The 20,175-nt window shown below is 43.0% G+C and overlaps 2 long non-coding RNA genes across 5 annotated transcripts in view; one reads left to right on the top strand and one right to left on the bottom strand.

Moving 5' to 3' along the window:
* The window catches only part of LOC138855351 (uncharacterized), a 30,378-nt gene extending 10,617 nt beyond the window's left edge, over positions 1-19,761 (bottom strand). For both annotated transcript variants that reach the window (XR_011394589.1, XR_011394588.1), the window contains exons 1-3: positions 19,646-19,761; positions 19,383-19,502; positions 3,826-3,924 (exon numbers count right to left, since the gene is read on the bottom strand). This is a non-coding gene — a long non-coding RNA (uncharacterized lncRNA). The remainder of the gene's footprint in view (positions 1-3,825; positions 3,925-19,382; positions 19,503-19,645) is intronic.
* The window catches only part of LOC138855350 (uncharacterized), a 46,699-nt gene extending 26,754 nt beyond the window's left edge, over positions 1-19,945 (top strand). For 2 of the 3 annotated variants that reach the window (XR_011394586.1, XR_011394585.1), the window contains 2 exons: positions 19,394-19,505; positions 19,694-19,945. This is a non-coding gene — a long non-coding RNA (uncharacterized lncRNA). Of the gene's footprint in view, positions 1-1,016; positions 1,148-19,393; positions 19,506-19,693 lie in introns of all 3 variants that reach the window. The other variant, XR_011394587.1, reaches the window with a different exon arrangement.
* Positions 19,946-20,175: the final 230 nt, after the last annotated feature.

Genomic DNA, 20,175 nt, shown 5'->3' with positions numbered 1-20,175 from the left:
TCTTTAGTGCATCTAGGACCTTGTCGTAGTGATCCAATAGTTGAGACAAACAGGAGCGACCTGTTCTAAACCCATGTTGCCCTGTGTACAACAAAGTTCTGGCAGGTCATACAGTGGTACCTTGAGTTACGAGCTTAAGTCATTCCAGAAGGCTGTTTGAGTGCTGATACCGAACGAATCTGTTCCCATAAGGAATAATGAAAATTAGATTAATTCGTTTCAGACCCCCAAAAATACACTAGCATAATTGTTCGAGTTGGGAGCTGCTCGTAACTCAAGTTACCACTGTATTTGTTTGGTCGAGTGCTGAGCCTTGTTCGAGTAGGAAGCTGGTTGTATACCGAGGTTCCGCTGTAAGTCGCCGAGTTTTTTGAGTTCTCTTAGGTAATTAACATGCATTATTATGTATGATAATTATAATTGTGTAACTGTACGTAAATAGAACTTAGTTATCTTTGATTGCCCTTTAGTGCAGAAATATCACAGTCTCTTTTAAAGATTAACTGTCTTGGCAAATTGAATCTGCTCAGAAATTTCTCTCATTCTTTTTTTGGGATGAGAGTTTAAGAAAGCTGCCTTGAAGTTGCACTTGCCTACATCCCCATACATGGGACATAAGCCTAATAGGGCTGTTGGCAGGCCAATGACTGGACAGATCTCTAAGCCATGTACAGAGTACATGAGGGTCATGCATATACAGCACCTCTTTTCAGTTTCATGTTTTAATTGATTTTCAACTGAGCTATCGCTCCACCCTCTGGTGACAATCGCTGGCACGTAGAACATAATGAACAATAACTCAATCTGAAGGCAACAAAAATGTAGATGCTTTATATGTAGGACCTTCCTGTATCAGAATCACCCTGAGTACAGAAAAGAACTGTGAAATTCTCTGAGGAATAATCCATAAAAGTTCAGATATTCAGCTGTACAGGTAAAGCTCGCTCAAAGGACCTTAAAGATCACATTCAAATCATTCACAAAGGTGACAGCAATTATGTCAACTTTCATTCCAGAGGTGGAGAGTCTTGTAGTCAAAGGAAACTCCTGGGTTGGTAGCACACTGAGGTCCATGGTTCTATCCCCAGGACAGGTGGAAACATTGGGGGTATTTCCTTAAGACACCTGCTCACCTAGCAGGAAGTAGGTATGTACCTGGAAGTTAGTCATCTTACACCTGCTGTCCTTATTTACCTAGCAGTAAGAAGGTACCTGGATTTTAGCCAACTGGTGTGGGTTGCATCCTGGGGGGACAAACTTAACCTAAGTTGCAGGAAATGCTCTGCATAAACAGACTTTCTATATATTATGTCACTGATGTCAGCTATGGTCTGTATAAGTTGTATCATGTAGAAATAGTGTATTATTATTACAACACGGCCACTTGATACTGGAGTTCCGCAGGGAAGTGTCCTTGGTCCCCTGCTCTTCCTCATATACATCAATGATCTTCCAAACGTATCCCAATACCTGAAACACATTCTCTTCGCTGACGACACGACTTATGTCATCTCTCACCCTAATCTTGCCACCCTCAACACCATTGTTAACGAGGAGCTGATCAAAATATCGACTTGAATGACAGCCAATAAACTTACGCTTAACACTGACAAAAACCTACTATATTATGTTTGGTAGCAGAGCAGGAGATGCACAAATTAACATTAAGATCGACAACACTCTAATTACCAGACATAATGAGGGCAAATTCCTAGGCCTATACCTTGACAACAACCTGAATTTCAGCGCCCATATCCAACACAACCAAAAAAGTATCCAAAACAGTTGGGATCCTCTCCAAGATACGATACTACGTGCCGCAAAATGCCCTTCTCACACTATACCACTCACTTATTTATCCATACCTCACCTATGCTATTTGTGCTTGGGGATCAACTGCAGCAACACACCTAAAGCCAATAATAACCCAACAAAAAGCTGCAGTAAGAATAATCACTAAATCCCATCCCTGGCAACACACACCCCCACTCTTCATAGATCTAAACTTACTCCCTGTTCAGTACATCCACACTTACTACTGTGCAATCTACATCTACAGGACCTTAAACTCCAATATCAACCTTGACCTCAAACGCTTTCTTGATAGTTGTGACAGAACCCACAGGCATAACACCAGACACAAACATCTCTACGACATTCCCCATGTCCGACTAAACCTTTACAAAAATTCAATGTATGTCCAAGGCCCTAAAATCTGGAACACCCTACCTGAGAACTCTAGAACTGCAGACACATTCATCACCTTCAAAACTACCATTAGAAAACATCTTATCTCCCTGATAAACCCCATCAACTAACTACACGAATACCACCTGGTGGTTCACACTTACACTCACTCGCCCATTTGACCACAAACAGAAATATTAATCTCAATCTTAAAATAATGAATCCTATGATACTCCAATACTGAAACTATGTACTGTGCCAAAACAAAAGCATTCACATTGCTAAACTCACAAACTAGTATTTAGTCACTTAGCCATAATACCAACTTACCTCATAATTTGTAATATTTTAAAATAAAGAATTAAACTAAGTCTGCCCGAAATGCCTATCCATGCTAGGCGTTCTAGTGGTACACTCTGTAATCATTATTTAACTACATGTAAACCACACAACAACCAAATTCTGTAAATTCAACATTGTAATCTTTATAGAGAATAAACTTTGAATTTGAATACACCATTTCTCCCTCATGGTTTCCTGCACATGTGATTATCAGTGTAAAACAAGACCAATTCCTTTAAGTCAAGGAAGATACACGAGATATTTAAGTAATATTACTTCCAAACCATGGAACAGATGGGATTTGAACCTGTGGTGAGAGATTTGTAAACTCCAGACCAGTGCATAAGCCACTCAGCCTGTGGATTTTAGAACTTGCTTGACATGGATTCAAACCCCACCCACCTGTTCCGTATTATTATTATTATAATCAAAAAGAAGCGCGAAGCCACAAGGGCTATACAGCGCCTGTTCCGTAGATTGTTTGCAATCGTGTCATTAAGGTTTCACTAGTCATAACATTACTTCCAGTTGGGGATAGCTTCACGGAATATAAACCTATTTAAACCTTATCTCGTCTAGAAGTGGACATTAATATGACTGGAGAAATTAAATAAACCAATCAGGGACTAATTTACATAAATCATTTTATCGGTTAGCCGGACTCGAGTCCAGGAGGTGGGAAGTACAGTGTCTGCACTCTAAAGGAGGGGTTTGAGATATATACTGTTTAGAGTAACGTCTAAACTGTTGTACATGCGTGCCTCTGGCAAGAGTGTGAGTGATGGTGAAAGTGTTTCTTTTTCAGGTCACCCTGCCTTGGTGGGAGATGGCTAGTGTGTTATAAAGTATAATAAAGCACCTTCCGTACCAGTACATTTGAACAATTATTTAAGAGACAATGGTATTAACCCGTAAACGGTCCAAACGTATATATACGTTTTTTCAACATTTGAAAGTATGTAAAAAAAAAAAATAGATCTTTTTGTTTTTATACATTTGAAAATGTGTAAAAAAGTTTGATCTTTTTTTTTGTTATATTTGAAAATATGTAAAAACAACGTAGATCTACTTTTGTAGCACTACTACAGAGGCGGGTGAGTACATGTGAATGTAGATCTGTTGGACCGTTTACGGGCTAAATAAGTTACTGTGGCAGCCCTAAACCCATCACATCATTCAGTGCAAGGAGTTATGAAAGCTACATCCTCCATCCCCAATGAAGCCTGACCAATCAGGCTGTTAGGAAGTCCCCCTCAGTGCAGAGTGAAGGTGTAAATACTGCACAGTATAAGATACCTTTAACAATTCAATGGAAGCAGATTGTGACCTTTCTTGCTGAACTCTTCAAGAACGCCCATGCAGATCACACACTTCTTGAGTCCTGCCGTTGTTACCCTGTTGATGAGAACATTGTGTAAAATACGGTGCAGATATATTTTTTAAAGGATTATGTCTAAGTAACACTAATAAAATTTGGCTTTTAACAGATACACATTTCTTAAAGGATTATGACAAAGTAACGTTGATAAACTTTGGCTTTCAAGTTTTTTTTTTCCAACAAGTCGGTCATCTCCCACCGAGGCAGGGTGACCCAAAAAGAGAGAAAATCCCCAAAAAGAAAATACTTTCATCATTCAACTCTTTCACCTCACTCTCACATAATCACTGTCCTTGCAGAGGCACTCAGATATGACAGTTTAGAAGTCCCTCCAAACTGTCAATATCCCCCTTCCCCCCCATCTTTAAAGTGCAGGCATTGTACTTCCCATTTCCAGAACTCAAGTCTGGCTAACCAGTTTCCCTAAATCCCTTCACTAAATATTACCCTGCTCACTCTCCAACAGCTCATCAGGTCCCAAAAACCATTCGTCTCCATTCACTCCTATCCAACACATTCACACACACTTGTTGGAAGTCCAAGCCCCTCGTCCACAAAACCTGTCACCCCTTCCCTCCAATCTTCTCAAGGATGACCCTTAACCTTCCTTCCTTCCCCTACAGATTTATACACTCTCCAAGTTATTTTACTTTGATCCATTCAATCTAGATGACCAAACTACCTCAACAATCCTTCTTCAACCCTCTGACCAATACTTTTATTAACTCCACACATTCTAATTTCCACACTCCGAATTCTCTGCATAATATTTACACCACAAACTGCCCTTAGACACGACATCTCTACTGCCTCCAGCCGCCTCCTCACCGCAGCATTTACAACCCAAGCTTCACACCCATAGAAGTGTGTTGGAACCTCTATACTTTCATACATTCCCTTTTTTGCCTCCATAGGTAACTTTTTTGTCTCCATATATACCTCAATGCACCACTCACCTTTTTTCCTTCATCAATTCTATGGCTAACCTCATCCTTTATAAACCCATCCTCTGGCAAGTCAACTCCCAAATATCTGAAAACATTCACTTCCATACTCCCTCTCTCCAATGTGATATCCAATTTTTCTTTATCTAAATCATTTGATACCTTCATCACCTTACTCTTATCTATTTTCACTTTCAACTTTCTACCTTTACACACACTCCCAAACTTGTCCACTAACCTTTGCGGCTTTTCTTTAGAATCTCCGATAAGCACAGTATCATCAGCAAAATGTAACAGTCAACTCCCTGTTTGTACTTGATTCCCCATAATTCAATCCCACCCCTCTTCCCAACACCCTAGCATTTACTTCATTTACAACCCCATCTATAAATATATTAAACAACCATGGTGACATTACACGTCCCTGTCTAAGACCTACTTTTACCGGGAAGTAGTTTCCCTTTCTTCTACACACTCTAACCTGAGCCTCACTATCCTCATAAAAACTCTTTACAGCATTTAGTAACTTCCCACCTATTCCATATACGTACTTGCAACATCTGCCACATTGCTCCCCTATCCACTCTTTCATATGCCTTTTCTAAATCCATAAATTCAATGAAAACTTCCTTACCTTTATCTAAATACTGTTCACATATATGCTTCAATGTAAACACTTGATCTACACATTCTCTACCCACTAAAGCCTCCTTGTTCATCTGCAATCCTACTCTCGGTCTTACCTCTAATTCTTTCAATAATAACTCTACCATACACTTTACCTGGTATACTCAGTAAACTTATTCCCCTACAATCTTTACATTCTCTTTTGTCCCCTTCTCTTTATACATGCTCTCTGCCAATCCCTAGGTACCTTCCCCTCTTTCATACATTTATTAACCCTTATTATTATTATTATTATAATCAAAAAGAAGCGCTAAGCCACAAGGGCTATACAGCTTATTAACCCTTAAACGGTCCAAACCTACATATATGTTCTCTCGAGTAGCGCCCCAAACGTATATACGTTTCATTTGTCATTTATTCAACATTGGCACGATAGGCCTGAGTCGCCTAGACACGAGAGAATGGGTGTGCGCATTCAGTGTGCACCATATGGAAAAAAATTGGGGATGCCTTGGTAACACATGCCCTTTTTTCCTATTAAAAAAAAACGATTGTTTTTTCTCAAAATATTTCGGGTGTTGCGCAGGTGAATGTATATATATGTTAAGACTGTTTAAAGGTTAAACAAAAATACCAACCACTCTAACAATATGTCTCCCCCTGCTTTTAACATTTCTGTCATGATCCTGTCAGTTCCAGCTCCTTTACCCCCTTTCATTCTACGTAATGCCTCACGTAACGTACCTCCCCCACACTTACATTCTGCTCATCTTCACTCCTAAAAGATGGTATACCTCCCTGGCCAGTGCATGAAATTACCGCCTCCCTTTCTTCATTGACATTTATAAGTTCCTCAAAATAATCCTGCCATCTACCCAATACCTCCATCTCCCCATCTACTAACTCCCCTACTCTGTTTTTAACTGACAAATCCATTTGTTCCCTAGGCTTTCTTAGCTTATCTCACTCCAAAATTTTTTCTTATTTTTAGCAAAATTTCTTGACAGAGCCACTCCCACTCTTTCATCTGCTCCCCTTTTCCACTCTCTCACCACTCTCTTCACCTTTCTTTTACTCTCCATATACTCTGCCCTTCTTATATCACTTCTGTTTTGTAAAAACCTCTCATAAGCTACCTTTTTCTCTTTTATCACACCCTTTACTTCTTCATTCCACCAATCACTCTTCTTTCTTCCTGCACCCAGTTTCGTATAGCCACAAACTTCTGTCCCACATTCTAATACTGCATTTTTAAAACTATCCCAACCCTCTTCAACCCCCCACTACTCGTACTTGCATTAGCCCACCTTTCTGCCAGTAGTTGCTCATATCTCACCCTAACTTCCTCCTTCCTTAGTTTTTACACTTTCACCTCTCTCTTACTTGCTGTTGCCATTTTCCTTATGTCCCTTCTACCTCTTACTCTAACTGTAGCTACAACTAAATAATGATCCGATATATCAGTTGCCCCTCTATAAACATGTACATCCTAGAGCCTACCCATCAACCTTTTATCCACCAATACATAATCTAACAAACTACTTTCATTACGTGCTACATCATACCTTGTATATTTATCCTCTTTTTCATAAAATATGTATTACTTATTACCAAATCTCTTTCTACACACAGCTCAATTAAAGGCTCCCAATTTACATTTACTCCTGGCACCACAAATTTACCTACTACTCCCTCCATAACATTTTTACCCACTTTAGCATTGATCCCCAACCACAAGTACTGAAGATATAATTTTTAAAAGATTATGTCTATGTATCACTGATAAAGTGGCTTTTAACATATATTTTTTAAACAATTATCCTTAACTAATAACAATGTTCTCAACACAAGAAATGCTATGCCAAGTGCTACTGAAATAAAAATTAATGTAAACATCAAGACATCAAAATTTTTGCAGTGATGTACTGTAATGTCAAGGGATCTCACTTTCAAAGATCAAAGCAATGTCATTATATGCTAAGAAAAAGATAGGATGGATAATGAAAACCTTCAAAACTAGGGATGCCAAGCCAGTGATGATTCTCTTCAAATTGCTTGTTCTCTCTAGGCTGGAATATTGTTGTACAATAATGGCCTCTTTTAAGGCAGGCAAAATTGCAGACCTGGAGAATATACAGAGAACTTTCACTGCACATATAAATACCATAAAGCACCTAAATTCCTGGGAACGGTTAAAATGGATTGACCTGTACTCCTTGGAACACAAGCGAGAAAGATACATGATAATGCACATTCAGAAAATCCTAGAGGGACCAGTCCCAAATCTTCCCACAGAAATCACTCCCAATGAAAGCAAAAGACTGGGTAGACGGTGCAACATTCCCCCAATGAAAAGCAGTGGTGCCACAAATACACTAAGAGACAACACAATTAGTGTCAGGGGCCCAAGACTGTTCAACTGCCTCCTAGCATACATCAGGGGGATTACCAACAGACCCCTGGCTGTCTTCAAGTGGGAGCTGGCCCTGACCAGCTCCCTCTTGAAGACCTTAAAATATTTTCGTCTTTAGCTTATAGTGATTGGTGAATTTATTTATTGTAGCAAGTTTGAATAAACGAAGAATGGGTATAACCGAAAACTGCTGTATTAGCGAAACAAAAGTAAAATGCTGTAAAGTGGGCCCCATCTTGTCTTTACCTATTGTAAGTGTGTATTAAATTTTTCTATACTGCTACGAGCGATCTAATCAATTTGAGGATAGAAACGGATAAATCAAGATTGAAGCTAAACAATAGCTTAGCAATAAAGCTATAAGAATAAATCAATTTTATTGAAAGCAAGAATTAGTATTAGTAGTAAAATGCTGAGTTCAGCGAATTGAATGATCAGGTAAAGGCGATAGACTGGTTGATTAGATGGGCGAGTGAATTGAGCAAATGGATGGATAGATGGATTGACTGCATGGATAGCTCGACTGGACAGAATTTAGATAGATGGGCTGATGCGGCGAACTGATATGACTGATCTGATGGATGGATTGATGTAGTACACAGGTAATCTGATAGATGGATTGATCTAATGGATAGATCTAATAGATGGATTGATCTAATGGATAGATCTGATAGAGGGATTGATCTAATGGATAGATCTGATAGATGGATTGATCTAATGGATAGATCTGATAGATGGATTGATCTAATGGATAGATCTGATAGATGGATTGATCTAATGGATAGATCTGATAGATGGATTGATCTAATGGACATATCTGATAGATGGATTGATCTAATGGACATATCTGATAGATGGATTGATCTAATGGACAGATCTGATAGATGGATTGATCTAATGGACAGATCTGATAGATGGAATGATCTAATGGACAGATCTGATAGATGGATTGATCTAATGGATAGGCCTGATAGATGGATTGATCTAATGGATAGACCTGATAGATGGATTGATCTAATGGATAGACCTGATAGATGGATTGATCTAATGGATAGATCTGATAGATGGATTGATCTAATGGACATATCTGATAGATGGATTGATCTAATGGACATATCTGATAGATGGATTGATCTAATGGACAGATCTGATAGATGGATTGATCTAATGGACAGATCTGATAGATGGAATGATCTAATGGACAGATCTGATAGAGGGATTGATCTAATGGATAGATCTGATAGATGGATTGATCTAATGGATAGATCTGATAGATGGATTGATCTAATGGATAGATCTGATAGATGGATTGATCTAATGGACAGATCTGATAGATGGAATGATCTAATGGACAGATCTGATAGATGGATTGATCTAATGGATAGGCCTGATAGATGGATTGATCTAATGGATAGACCTGATAGATGGATTGATCTAATGGATAGACCTGATAGATGGATTGATCTAATGGATAGATCTGATAGATGGATTGATCTAATGGACATATCTGATAGATGGATTGATCTAATGGACATATCTGATAGATGGATTGATCTAATGGACAGATCTGATAGATGGATTGATCTAATGGACAGATCTGATAGATGGAATGATCTAATGGACAGATCTGATAGATGGATTGATCTAATGGATAGACCTGATAGATGGATTGATCTAATGGATAGACCTGATAGATGGATTGATCTAATGGATAGACCTGATAGATGGATTGATCTAATGGACAGACCTGATAGATGGATTGATCTAATGGACAGATCTGATAGATGGATTGATCTAATGGACAGATCTGATAGATGGATTGATCTAATGGACAGATCTGATAAATGGATTGATCTAATGGACAGATCTGATAAATGGATTGATCTAATGGACAGATCTGATAAATGGATTGATCTAATGGATACATCTGATGGATAATGGACTCATTTAATGTACAGATCTGATAGATAATGAATAGATCTGAAAGACAATAGATCGATTTAATGGATAGATCTGATGGATAACATACTGACTTAATGGATAGACTGACTGGATGAAATTTAAGCAAAAGGGTAAATATCCCCTTTATTTAGGTCGAGAGGTATTGGACTGATATTTTTGGGAACCCAGTGGATATTTTTGTCACCCTGTGGGGAAAATGGCACTTTATCCATGGCTACCGAGTTATCCATGGATAATTTACACGGTAATTAGCCTGAAAAACGACTGCAATTTGCCTCATTAGGGTAATCAGGTCTGATCCAGGGAAGAAGAAATGGGCAGCTCCAGTTTCTAGGATCAAGAGCCCTCATTGGCATCAAGCTACAGTTCCTCCACTTACTCGAATCAAGATCCTTCCACTTTGAAGTATATTTTTAACTCCTATCCAACCGGCTGATACCAAGTACATATATAGAGGCCAATACCCCTTGTGGAAAATAAGTTCCCATAATTATACTGTATATATTTTTATAATGTAAATATACATGATTAATGCATTACTGTTGTTCTAAACTGTATTTTGAATAGATTATTATTATAATCAAAAAGAAGCGCTAAGCCACAAGGGCTATACAGCGCTGCAGGGCAGGAAGGAAGCGAGGGCATCAGGTGGCAAAAGGGAGGTGGATGAGTAATAGGTTACGGATAACAGCGGGGCAGTGGATGGTGAAAGGGTAAAGGGCAGCAAGAAACTGAGCTAGAAAGGGCTGAGGGGAGTGCGTAAGGTATCATCATCAGAGTTTGTGGAGTAAATCAGTCGTTGTCAAGAAGTCAATGAGAGAGTCAGGATTAAAGGAGGGTCCATCAGCAAGAAGGGAAGGTAAAGAGACCGTAGTAGAACGAAGACGGCGTTGGAGGTAAATTCTGCGTGCTCGTTGATAGAGAGGGCAGTCTAACAGAATGTGGCAAATCGATACTGGAACTTGACACTGCTCACAGAGAGGAACAGGGTGCCTCTCCATGAGATACCCATGAGTAAGACGAGTGTGGCCAATGCGAAGGCAGGAGAGAGTGGTCTTCCAACCACGGCACTGATGACAAGAAGACGGCCAGTAACCTATGCTCGGTTTAACAGAATGAAGCTTGTTACCAAGCAGAGTTGACCAACGTTGTTGCCAATGGGTGTGAAGGTGGGTAGCTATTGCAGCAAAATAGTCCAGAAATGGAACACCTCTATAGGAAATTGGTAGGCCATGTACTGCTGACCGGGCAGCAGTGTCTGCCTGTTCATTGCCCTGTACGTCGACATGACCAGGGACCCAACAAAAAATAATATCTTTATGCTTGGTAGAGATACGGTGTAGCCAAAGTTGGATACGGAGAACTAGGGGGTGAGATGTATCAAATTTTCGTATATTATTATTATAATCAAAAAGAAGTGCTAAGCCACAAGGGCTATACAGCGCTGTAGGGTAGGGAAGGAAGCAAGGGAATTGGATGGCAGAAGGGAGGGGGGATGATCAGCAGGTTACAGAAAACAGCGGGGCAGGGGATAGTACGGGGGTAGAGGGTAGCAAGAGATTGAAGTAGAAAGGGCTGAAAGTATCAGAATTTGTGAAGTCAGTCAGTCGTTGTCAAAAAGTCAATGAGAGAGTCCGGATGAAAGGTGGGTCCATCAGCGAGAAGGGAAGGTAAAGAGAGAGCAGCGGAGCGAAGACGACGACAGAGGTAAATTCTGCGTGCTCGTTGATAAAGTGGGCAGTCCAACATAATGTGGCTGACTGATAATGGAGCTTGGCAATTCTCACAGAGAGGAGCAAGACGCCTCTCCATGAGATATCCATGAGTAAGACGAGTATGGCCAATGCGAAGACGGGAGAGAGTAGTCTCCCAACCTCGACACTGGTGATAAGAAGACGGCCAGTAACCTATACTCGGTTTAATAGACTGAAGTTTGTTGCTGAGCATAGTAGACCAACGTTGTTGCCAACGGGTGTGAAGGTGGGAAGATATTACAGCAAAATAGTCCGTAAATGGAATACCTCTATAAGAAACTGGTAGGTCATGTACTGCTGACCGCGCAGCAGTGTCTGCCTGTTCATTGCCCTGTACGTCAACATGACCAGGGACCCAACAAAAAACAATATCTTTATGCTTGGTAAAGATGCAGCGTAGCCAAAGTTGGATACGGAGGACTAAGGGGTGAGGTGTATCAAATTTTTGTATAGCCTGTAAAGCACTAAGGGAGTCTGAGACAACCACAAATGATGACACAGGCATAGATGCAATACGGATAAGTGCTGTAAGGATGGCATATAATTCAGCAGTAAAAATACTAGCCGAAGATAGTAAATGCCCTTGTACGACGCTGTCCGGAAACACTGCTGCGAATCCTACGCCGTCAGAAGACTTAGAGCCATCTGTGTACACAGCAATGGCATGAGAATGAGAATGAAAGTGGTCAAGAAAAAGAGAGCGGGAAGCGGCCGTAGACAGTTGGGTTTTCGAGCAAGGGAGGGAGAAAGAACAGACTCGAACAGCTGGAACTTCCCAGGGGGGTAGGAAAAAGTGAGATGCTACATGTACATAGAAAGGTGGTAGTTGAAGAAAAGACAAGAGCGAATGAAGGCGAAGAGAGAAGGGACGGAGTAAACAGGGGCGGCGAACAAATAAAGAATGTCTACTAATATCAGTGACCATTCTATAAATGGAAGGATTGCAGAGATCATGAGAGCGTACATAGTAGCGCAGGCAATGGGCATCACGGCGATCGGATAAGGATGGAACGTTCGCTTCTGCATAGAGGCTTTCGACAGGGGAAGAGCGAAAAGCACCAAGGCATAAACGTAATCCTTGGTGATGAATGGGGTTAAGGCTAGAGAGAGTAGCAGGAGATGCCGCTGAATAGATCTGGTCACCATAATCAAGTTTCGATAAAATAAGGGTGGAATGTAGGCGAAGGAGGGTTCGACGATCAGCTCCCCATGAAAGATGAGCAAGGGTTTTAAGAAGGTTCAGCTGGCTGTGACAAGTTGCCTTCAGAGAGGTAATGTGAGATTTCCAGGATAACCTACGATCAAAGAGGAGGCCCAGAAACTTGACTGTATCACGTTCAGGGATACGGGAGCCATAGAGGTACAAAGGATGATCGGAGATGACAGAGCGTCTAGTGAAAGTGATTTGGTGGGTTTTAGTGCTGGAAAATTTAAACCCACGTGTGGTGGCCCAATTGGAAACACGGTCGACTGCATGTTGGAGAGAAACTGTAAGGAGGTGACAGTCAGCGCCTGCACAGGCATTAGCGAAGTCATCAACATAGAGTGATGACCAAATATTTGATGGAAGACTAGAGGCCAAATCATTAATAGCAAGGAGAAAAAGTGTTGTGCTCAGAACACATCCCTGGGGGACACCTTCAGCTTGGATAAAGTCCGGGGAGAGCACATTATTAACCCGAACACGGAAATGCCTGTCAGTTAAAAAGTTCTTAAGGAAGGATGGTAGATTGCCTCGAAGGCCTAAGGAGTGGGCTTGGGCTAAAATATTATACCTCCAAGTTGTGTCATATGCCTTCTCAAGGTCAAAAAATATGGCAATAACTAAACGTCTATTTACTAGGCGTTCCATTACTTTGCAAACTGCACTGGTAAGAGCAATGGGACGATAGTGGGAGGTTTCATGTCCCGTAGTGCCTGGTTTGCGGAAAGGGAGAACAATGGCGGATTTCCACAGCTGTGGAAGAACTCCTTGTGACCAAATAAGATTGTAAAGGCGTAATAGGACTGCAAGGGCTGACTGATGTAAATGTTGTAGCATACGAATATGAATGTCGTCATGCCCAGCTGCCGATGATCGACAAGCTGAGAGTGTTGCCTCCAGTTCTTGAAGTGTAAAAGGCACATTATACTGTTCTTCTCTGAGAGAAGAAAAGTCCAAGGGTGCTAACTCTCTGGCAGACACTGAGGAAAGAAATGAGGGGCATAGATGGAGTCCCTGAGAAATACGGACCAGATGATTGCCAATTTCATTGGCAACATCTAGTGGGTTTGCTGTATCAACACCGGCAACCCGCAGAACAGGAGCCAGGTCAGGAGAATATTTACCACTCAGTTTTCGTACTTTTTTCCAGACTGCACTCATAGAGGAAGCAGAGGTGATGGTGGAGACATAATCTCGCCAGCAAGTGCGTTTAGCGTCACGGATGACACGGCGAGCGATCGCACGCTTCTGTTTAAAATCAAGGAGTCGCTCTGTGGTTCTATTGTACCGGTACCTGCCCCATGCAGCACGTTTCAAACGTACTGCACGAGCACAAGCAGGAGACCACCAAGGCACGCATTTCTGAGAATGCCTGCCCGAAGTTTGGGGTATAGAATGAGAAGCTGCGGTGAAAACGGAGGACGAGAAGAGGTGTAAAAGCTCATCGATGGAGGACGAAGAAGGAACCTCTTTAAAAACAGTTAGGTGTGAGTAAAGGTTCCAATTTGCCCGATTAAATTGCCAGCGTGGGGTGCGAAGAGGTGGCGAATATGAAGGGGAAGTAAGAATGATTGGGAAATGATCACTGTCATGTAAATCCGGGAGAACAGACCAAGTGAAGTCTAATGCGGTGGAGGAAGAGCAGATTGAGAGATCGATGCAAGAGAGAGTATGAGTCCGAGGATCAAAATGGGTGTGAGTACCTGTATTTAAAACATGGAGGGGGTGGGTGGCAAGAAAAGCCTCTAACTGAATTCCACGGGAATCACAGTGAGACCCCCCCCCAGAGGAAATGGTGGGCATTAAAATCACCAAGTAACAGAATCGGTGGCGGTAATGACGAAACAAGGAAGGCAAAATCCGGAATAGATAATGCCCGAGAAGGAGAGAGATATAAAGAACAGAGCGTATACCACCTATGTAAGTGGATACGGGCTGCTGTGTAATGCAGCGAAGTATGAACAAATAGCTGATGGTACGGAATATCAGTGCGGAGAAGAAGGGCACTTTCATTAAAGGTCCCATCAGGAAAAGGATCTGAAGAATACAATAAATTATAGCCTGAGATGTGAGAAATAACAGCAGAGTGTAATTTTGGTTCCTGTAAGCAAACACCAACAGGGGCAAACTGGGAGAGTAACATCTGAAGCTCACCCCGATTACCCCTGAGGCCGCGTATATTCCACTGTAAATAGGCCATGATTGGCAATGATAAAGATACTTGAAATCCGCAGGTAAGGGTTCCTACGGACTAGAAGGGTTAGAAAAGTCCACATGCGGAGGCAGTGGAAAATGTTCAAGCAGCGAAGGAACGGTGCGCTGTGAAGAAAGGAGTTGCGCAGATGGAGCAGAGGAGAGAGAAAGAGCGGAAGGTGGATCAGTGTCCATTGATGGTTTGGTCTCTGCAATATATTCAGAGATTGCTTCAAGTGTTTCGGAATTCAGAGATGTCGTATGGGAGACAATATTGGGAATGGTAGGGGGAGGATGAGTAAAGATTGGAACTGTATTGGACTGTACCAAGGTAGGGTGGAGGGAACTGGAGAAGCGTGGCAGGGGACAGAAGAGGCAGGAACCTGGGAGGTGGCAGAAGAGGAAGAAACTTGGGAGGGAACAGGGGAGGAAGGTACATTACGAGGAGGAGGGTGAACCTCTGCACTTGTAACTGAGCCAGTGAGAGGGGAAGAACTAGGGACAGAGACAGGGAGGGTAAAATGAGGAGGGGGAAGATGGGTAGGAGGTGTTACCGGACCTTTTTTTGACTTTTGAGAAGTAGAGGGACGATTGGGAGGAGGTGTCGTACGAGGTCTCGTCGATACTGAGGCTTGTGAGAGAGAACTCGAAGAAGCGAGATTAGACTGAGGCGTTGAAGTAGGGACGTCTGAGCCGAGGACAGCAAAAGGATTAGATACAGGAGTGATTATGCGAGAGGTAACCACAGAGGTGGGTGTAGAAGATGGGATACCAGAAGTGGGGGGACGTTTTGAAACACGGGAATAAGAAACACGTGGGAGTCTCCCTTGGAGGCGGAGATGAGAAACTGCCATGGCATAAGGGAGACCTTCTGTCTCTTTGAGGTAACGGATTTCCTGCTCATTTAAATAGACCTGACAACGGCGAGAGTACGAAGGGTGAGCCTCATGACAGTTAAGGCAAGAGGGAGATCGATTGCAAGACGTATTAGAATGGTCATCGGCACCACAGACTGGGCATTCGGCGATAGATCTGCAATATTTCGCTGGATGGCCAAATCGCCAGCAATTTCTACACTGTTGTGGTGTAGGGATCACCTTTCGAACTTGTAACCGATGTCCTGCTATATAAACTGAGGATGGGAGTTCTCGGCTGTCAAAAGTTAAACGAGCCACATTGCTAGGGTATCATCTCCGCCCACGGGCAGGAAGAACGTAAGTGTCTACCTTGAGGATTGGGAGATCTTGGAGTTCCAGCTGTTCTAGAATGTCAGTGCCACATGTCTGGAAATTTTGTTGAACTATGGTATGGGGCAGAATGACGGTACCACTACAAGAATTGAGGGAATGATGTTTTTCAAGAGTGACAGGAACAGTATCGATATGGGAAAGACGAGAGAGCTCATGAGCCTGGGTAGCATTCTGTACGGTAATGATGCACATACCACTCTTAAGAGCATGAAAAGAAATATCTTTACCAACATGGCGTAGGAGTGCCTTGCCAATACTATGGTCAGAAAGATAGGCAGTAGAGGAAGTTGGTCGTAAAGTGAAGAATTTAGTCCACTGTTCAGTCTGAAACTGAGCGTGGAAAGGTAGTGAAGGACGTGTCGATCGTTTCTGAGAAGAACGAGAAGGTGGAGAAGTATCATCAGCAGGTAATTGTCGTTGGCGTTTAGGCGTGGGACCAGAGTTGGTCCGATGTGGAACGGGTCGGCAATTTGAAAATTGCCGCACCGTAGAGGGAGAGGCCGGAAGCATAGTCAGAGGAGAGCGAAGGTCCGATAAATCGAAGGAGTCAGTCGAGGCCTCAGTACCTGAAGCGGGTGAGGAAACAGCACCAGCAATAGGTACAGAGGCATGAGGAATGTCTGAAGAGTGGTCCAAAGATGAGGCGGGGTCAGAACGGGGTGCGGTATCAAGAAGGGGCCCGGGGGTACCAGGTTCATGGACTAGGGCTGCCATGGTTAGGTTACTTCTTTCTTTTTGTTTTTAAGAAAAAAAAAGAAAAGAAAAGAAAATAAAAATAAAAAAAAGAAAAAAAAAGGGGGGACCGGGGAGGGATAGGTCCTAGGAGGAATGAAAGGGCCAGAAATCTCCCTCCGCGCCCAAGAGGACCTCAGCACCGCAAGTAGCGCAGATGCAGCATGGAACCCGTGCCATACCCTACCCATCATGCTAGTAAACTAGCAATCCGGGATAGCAACCTCACATCTGCCGAGCTACCTCGGTGGACAAAAGAGAGGGCGGCCGGATATCCGCCACAAAGCATACCTCCTTCGGCCACCACCCCCGGAATCCGAAAGGTGGCTTCCAGAGATACACTCGTCGCCCGAAAGACACCCAAAGCTACTCCGGGATACCGGAGAGGGATCGGGACATCCCCAGGCGATCCAGATTCCACGGCAAACTACGGCACCGCTAAGAACCTCAACGGAATGGGATGGACCCCGGTATCCTTTCCTCTACCTAGGAACTAGCGCGCCTGTGGGAGAAATCCCAAAGGACAAAAAGAGGATAGGGGAGGGGAGATTGGGGGGTAATTAGGTTCGGTCTGAGGAAGAAGACCGATAGGTCTAATTCCTCAGACCAAGAGCCTCTTCACCACGCCAAGGAGCCCCCCTTGAAGAGGACTGAGCGTGGAAAGGTAGTGAAGTACATGTCGATCTTTTATGAGAAGAACGAGAAGGTGGAGAAGTATCATCAGCAGGTAATTGTCATTGGCGTTTAGGCGTGGGACCAGAGTTGGTCCGACGTGGAACGGGCCGGTGATTCGAAGATTGCCACACCGTAGAGGGATAGGCCGGAAGCATAGTCAGAGGAGAGCGAAGGTCAGATAAATTGAAGGAGTCAGTCGAGGCCTCAGTACCTGAAGAGGGTGAGGAAACAGCACTGGCAAGAGGTACAGAGGCATGAGGAGTGTCCGAAGAGTGGTCCAAAGATGAGGCGGGGTCAGAACGGGGTGCAGTATCAAGAAGGGGTCCTGGGGTAGCAGGTTCATGGACTAGGGCTGCCATGGTTAGGTTACTTTTCTTTTTGTTTTTAAGAAAAAAAAAGAAAGAAAATAAAAAAGAAAAAAAAAAAAGAATAAAAAAGGGGGGGACTGGGGAGGGATAGTTCCTAGGAGGAATGAAAGGGCCAGAAATCTCCCTCCGCGCCCAAGAGGACCTCAGCACCACAAGTAGCGCAGATGCAGCATGGAACCCGTGCCATACCCTACCCATCATGCCAGTAAACCGGCAATCCGGGATAGCAACCTCACATCTGCCGAGCTACCTCGGTGGACAAAAGAGAGGGCGGCCAGAAATCCACCACAAAGCATACCTCCTTCGGCCACCACTCCCGGAATCCGAAAGGTGGCTTCCAGAGATACACCCGTCGCCCGAGAGACGCCCAAAGCCACCCTCCGGAGAGGGATCGGGACATCCCCAGGCAATCCAGATTCCACGGCAAACTACGCCACCGCCAAGAACCTCAACGGAATGGGATGGACCCCGGTACCCTTTCCCCTACCTAGGAACTAGTGTGCCTGTGGGAGAAGAAAAAAAAAAAAAAATCCCAAAGGTCAAAAAGGAAGGGCAAAAGGGAGGGGCAGGGAGGAGGAGGAAAGGAAAAAGGGGAGGATGGGATAGGGAACGGGGGATTGGGGGGTAATAGGTTCGGTCTGAGGAAGGAGACCGACAGGTCTAATTCCTCAGACCAAGAGCCTCTTCACCACGCCAAGGGGCCCCCCTTGAAGAGGTCCCATTAGAAACAGGGAAGACAAATAGGATAAAACGGGACGGAAAAGGGTAGGGAAAGCAGGAGCAACGGGAGATAAACAGAAAACGGGGAATAAAGAGAGGAAGTATATTCTGTTTGAATTATTATAAGAGAGGTTAATCACCTAGGATAACCCAGGGTAGGGAGGGTTAGCCACACAGGGTAACTGCTGTTTATTATTCATTTTAGTTCATTTCATATTTGAAATTCAATTTAATGTCCATGTTTAGGGCCCCCCAAACCTCAAGTGCCCAGGGCCCCCCCAAGGTCTAAATCCGGCCCTGATCAAAACTAAGCACTAAACCAACAAGAGATGTCAAACACTTAAGCCCAACATCGAGACGGTTTTCAACACGAGTCCATGGACATTGTTCATTAGAATTACGAATGTGTTTGGGCTAGTGTCCAGGGCGTCTCAAATATCAAAGTTCAAGCCATGTTAACACACAGTAACAAGACTGTGTTAGTTCCTTAGTAATTACCAAGTGACAACCATCCCTACCCCCCTCCCCTTCACCCTCCCACCAGTAACAACTACTCGCCCCTCCACCAGCAGCCAACCACCGACACTTCCCCTAACGACCTTCCCCCTCCCCACAAACCACTGACGTCATCACCCCTCCTTCAGGTCAATGGCGCCATTTAGCCATGGAGGTCAAGAATAGTGGCGCCACTAGTCACTCCTCTGCCAGCCACCACACCGTCAGCACCTCCAGCTCTTCCAGTTCCACCAACTTCTGGTAATTTAAAGAAAAACTTGGATTATTTCAATTTCATGGTAATCTTTGATAGATCAGCTTTGAAAATATTTTGGCAATTTTTATTTCTACAAAATGTTGAAGGAAACATTCTAAATACATAACTTCAAACTATTACTTACTGTAGTTTCATGGATAATCTAGTAATGTCCATACTTTTATTTTTGCAGACATTGTTTTGGGGTGTTGCTCCTGGTGATAGCATCTCTGAAGACCTGCAGCTGCCCACAACACTGACTTCACCACACAGCAGCTGCCCACAACACTGACTTCACCACACAGCAGCTGCCCACAACACTGACTTCACCACACAGCAGCTGCCCACAACACTGACTTCACCACACAGCAGCTGCCCACAACATACGGAATATTTTCAACCTACAAGATGCAATAAACTTAATGCAATAAATAAATTAAAATGATCTTGTATTTCTTTATCACAATGGTCAAGGAACACACACATAAAGGTGTTCAAAGAACACAAAATAAATAGAAAAAGGAAAACTTTGAGATATGCCTCAACTACTGTATTTGTCAGCAGCAGGACAACATTCACACAATTCGGGAGCTTTAAGCTCGGGAAAAAAAAAATATATACCTACCCCAACCCTACTAACAATAGTAGTAATGAGGCGGATAACCTCAATACTGC

Source organism: Cherax quadricarinatus, chromosome 91 (genome assembly GCF_038502225.1).
Source record: "Cherax quadricarinatus isolate ZL_2023a chromosome 91, ASM3850222v1, whole genome shotgun sequence".
Lineage (NCBI taxonomy): Eukaryota > Metazoa > Arthropoda > Malacostraca > Decapoda > Parastacidae > Cherax > Cherax quadricarinatus.
Note: the sequence above shows the minus strand (reverse complement) of the source record. Positions and strands in the feature narration are given on the sequence as shown.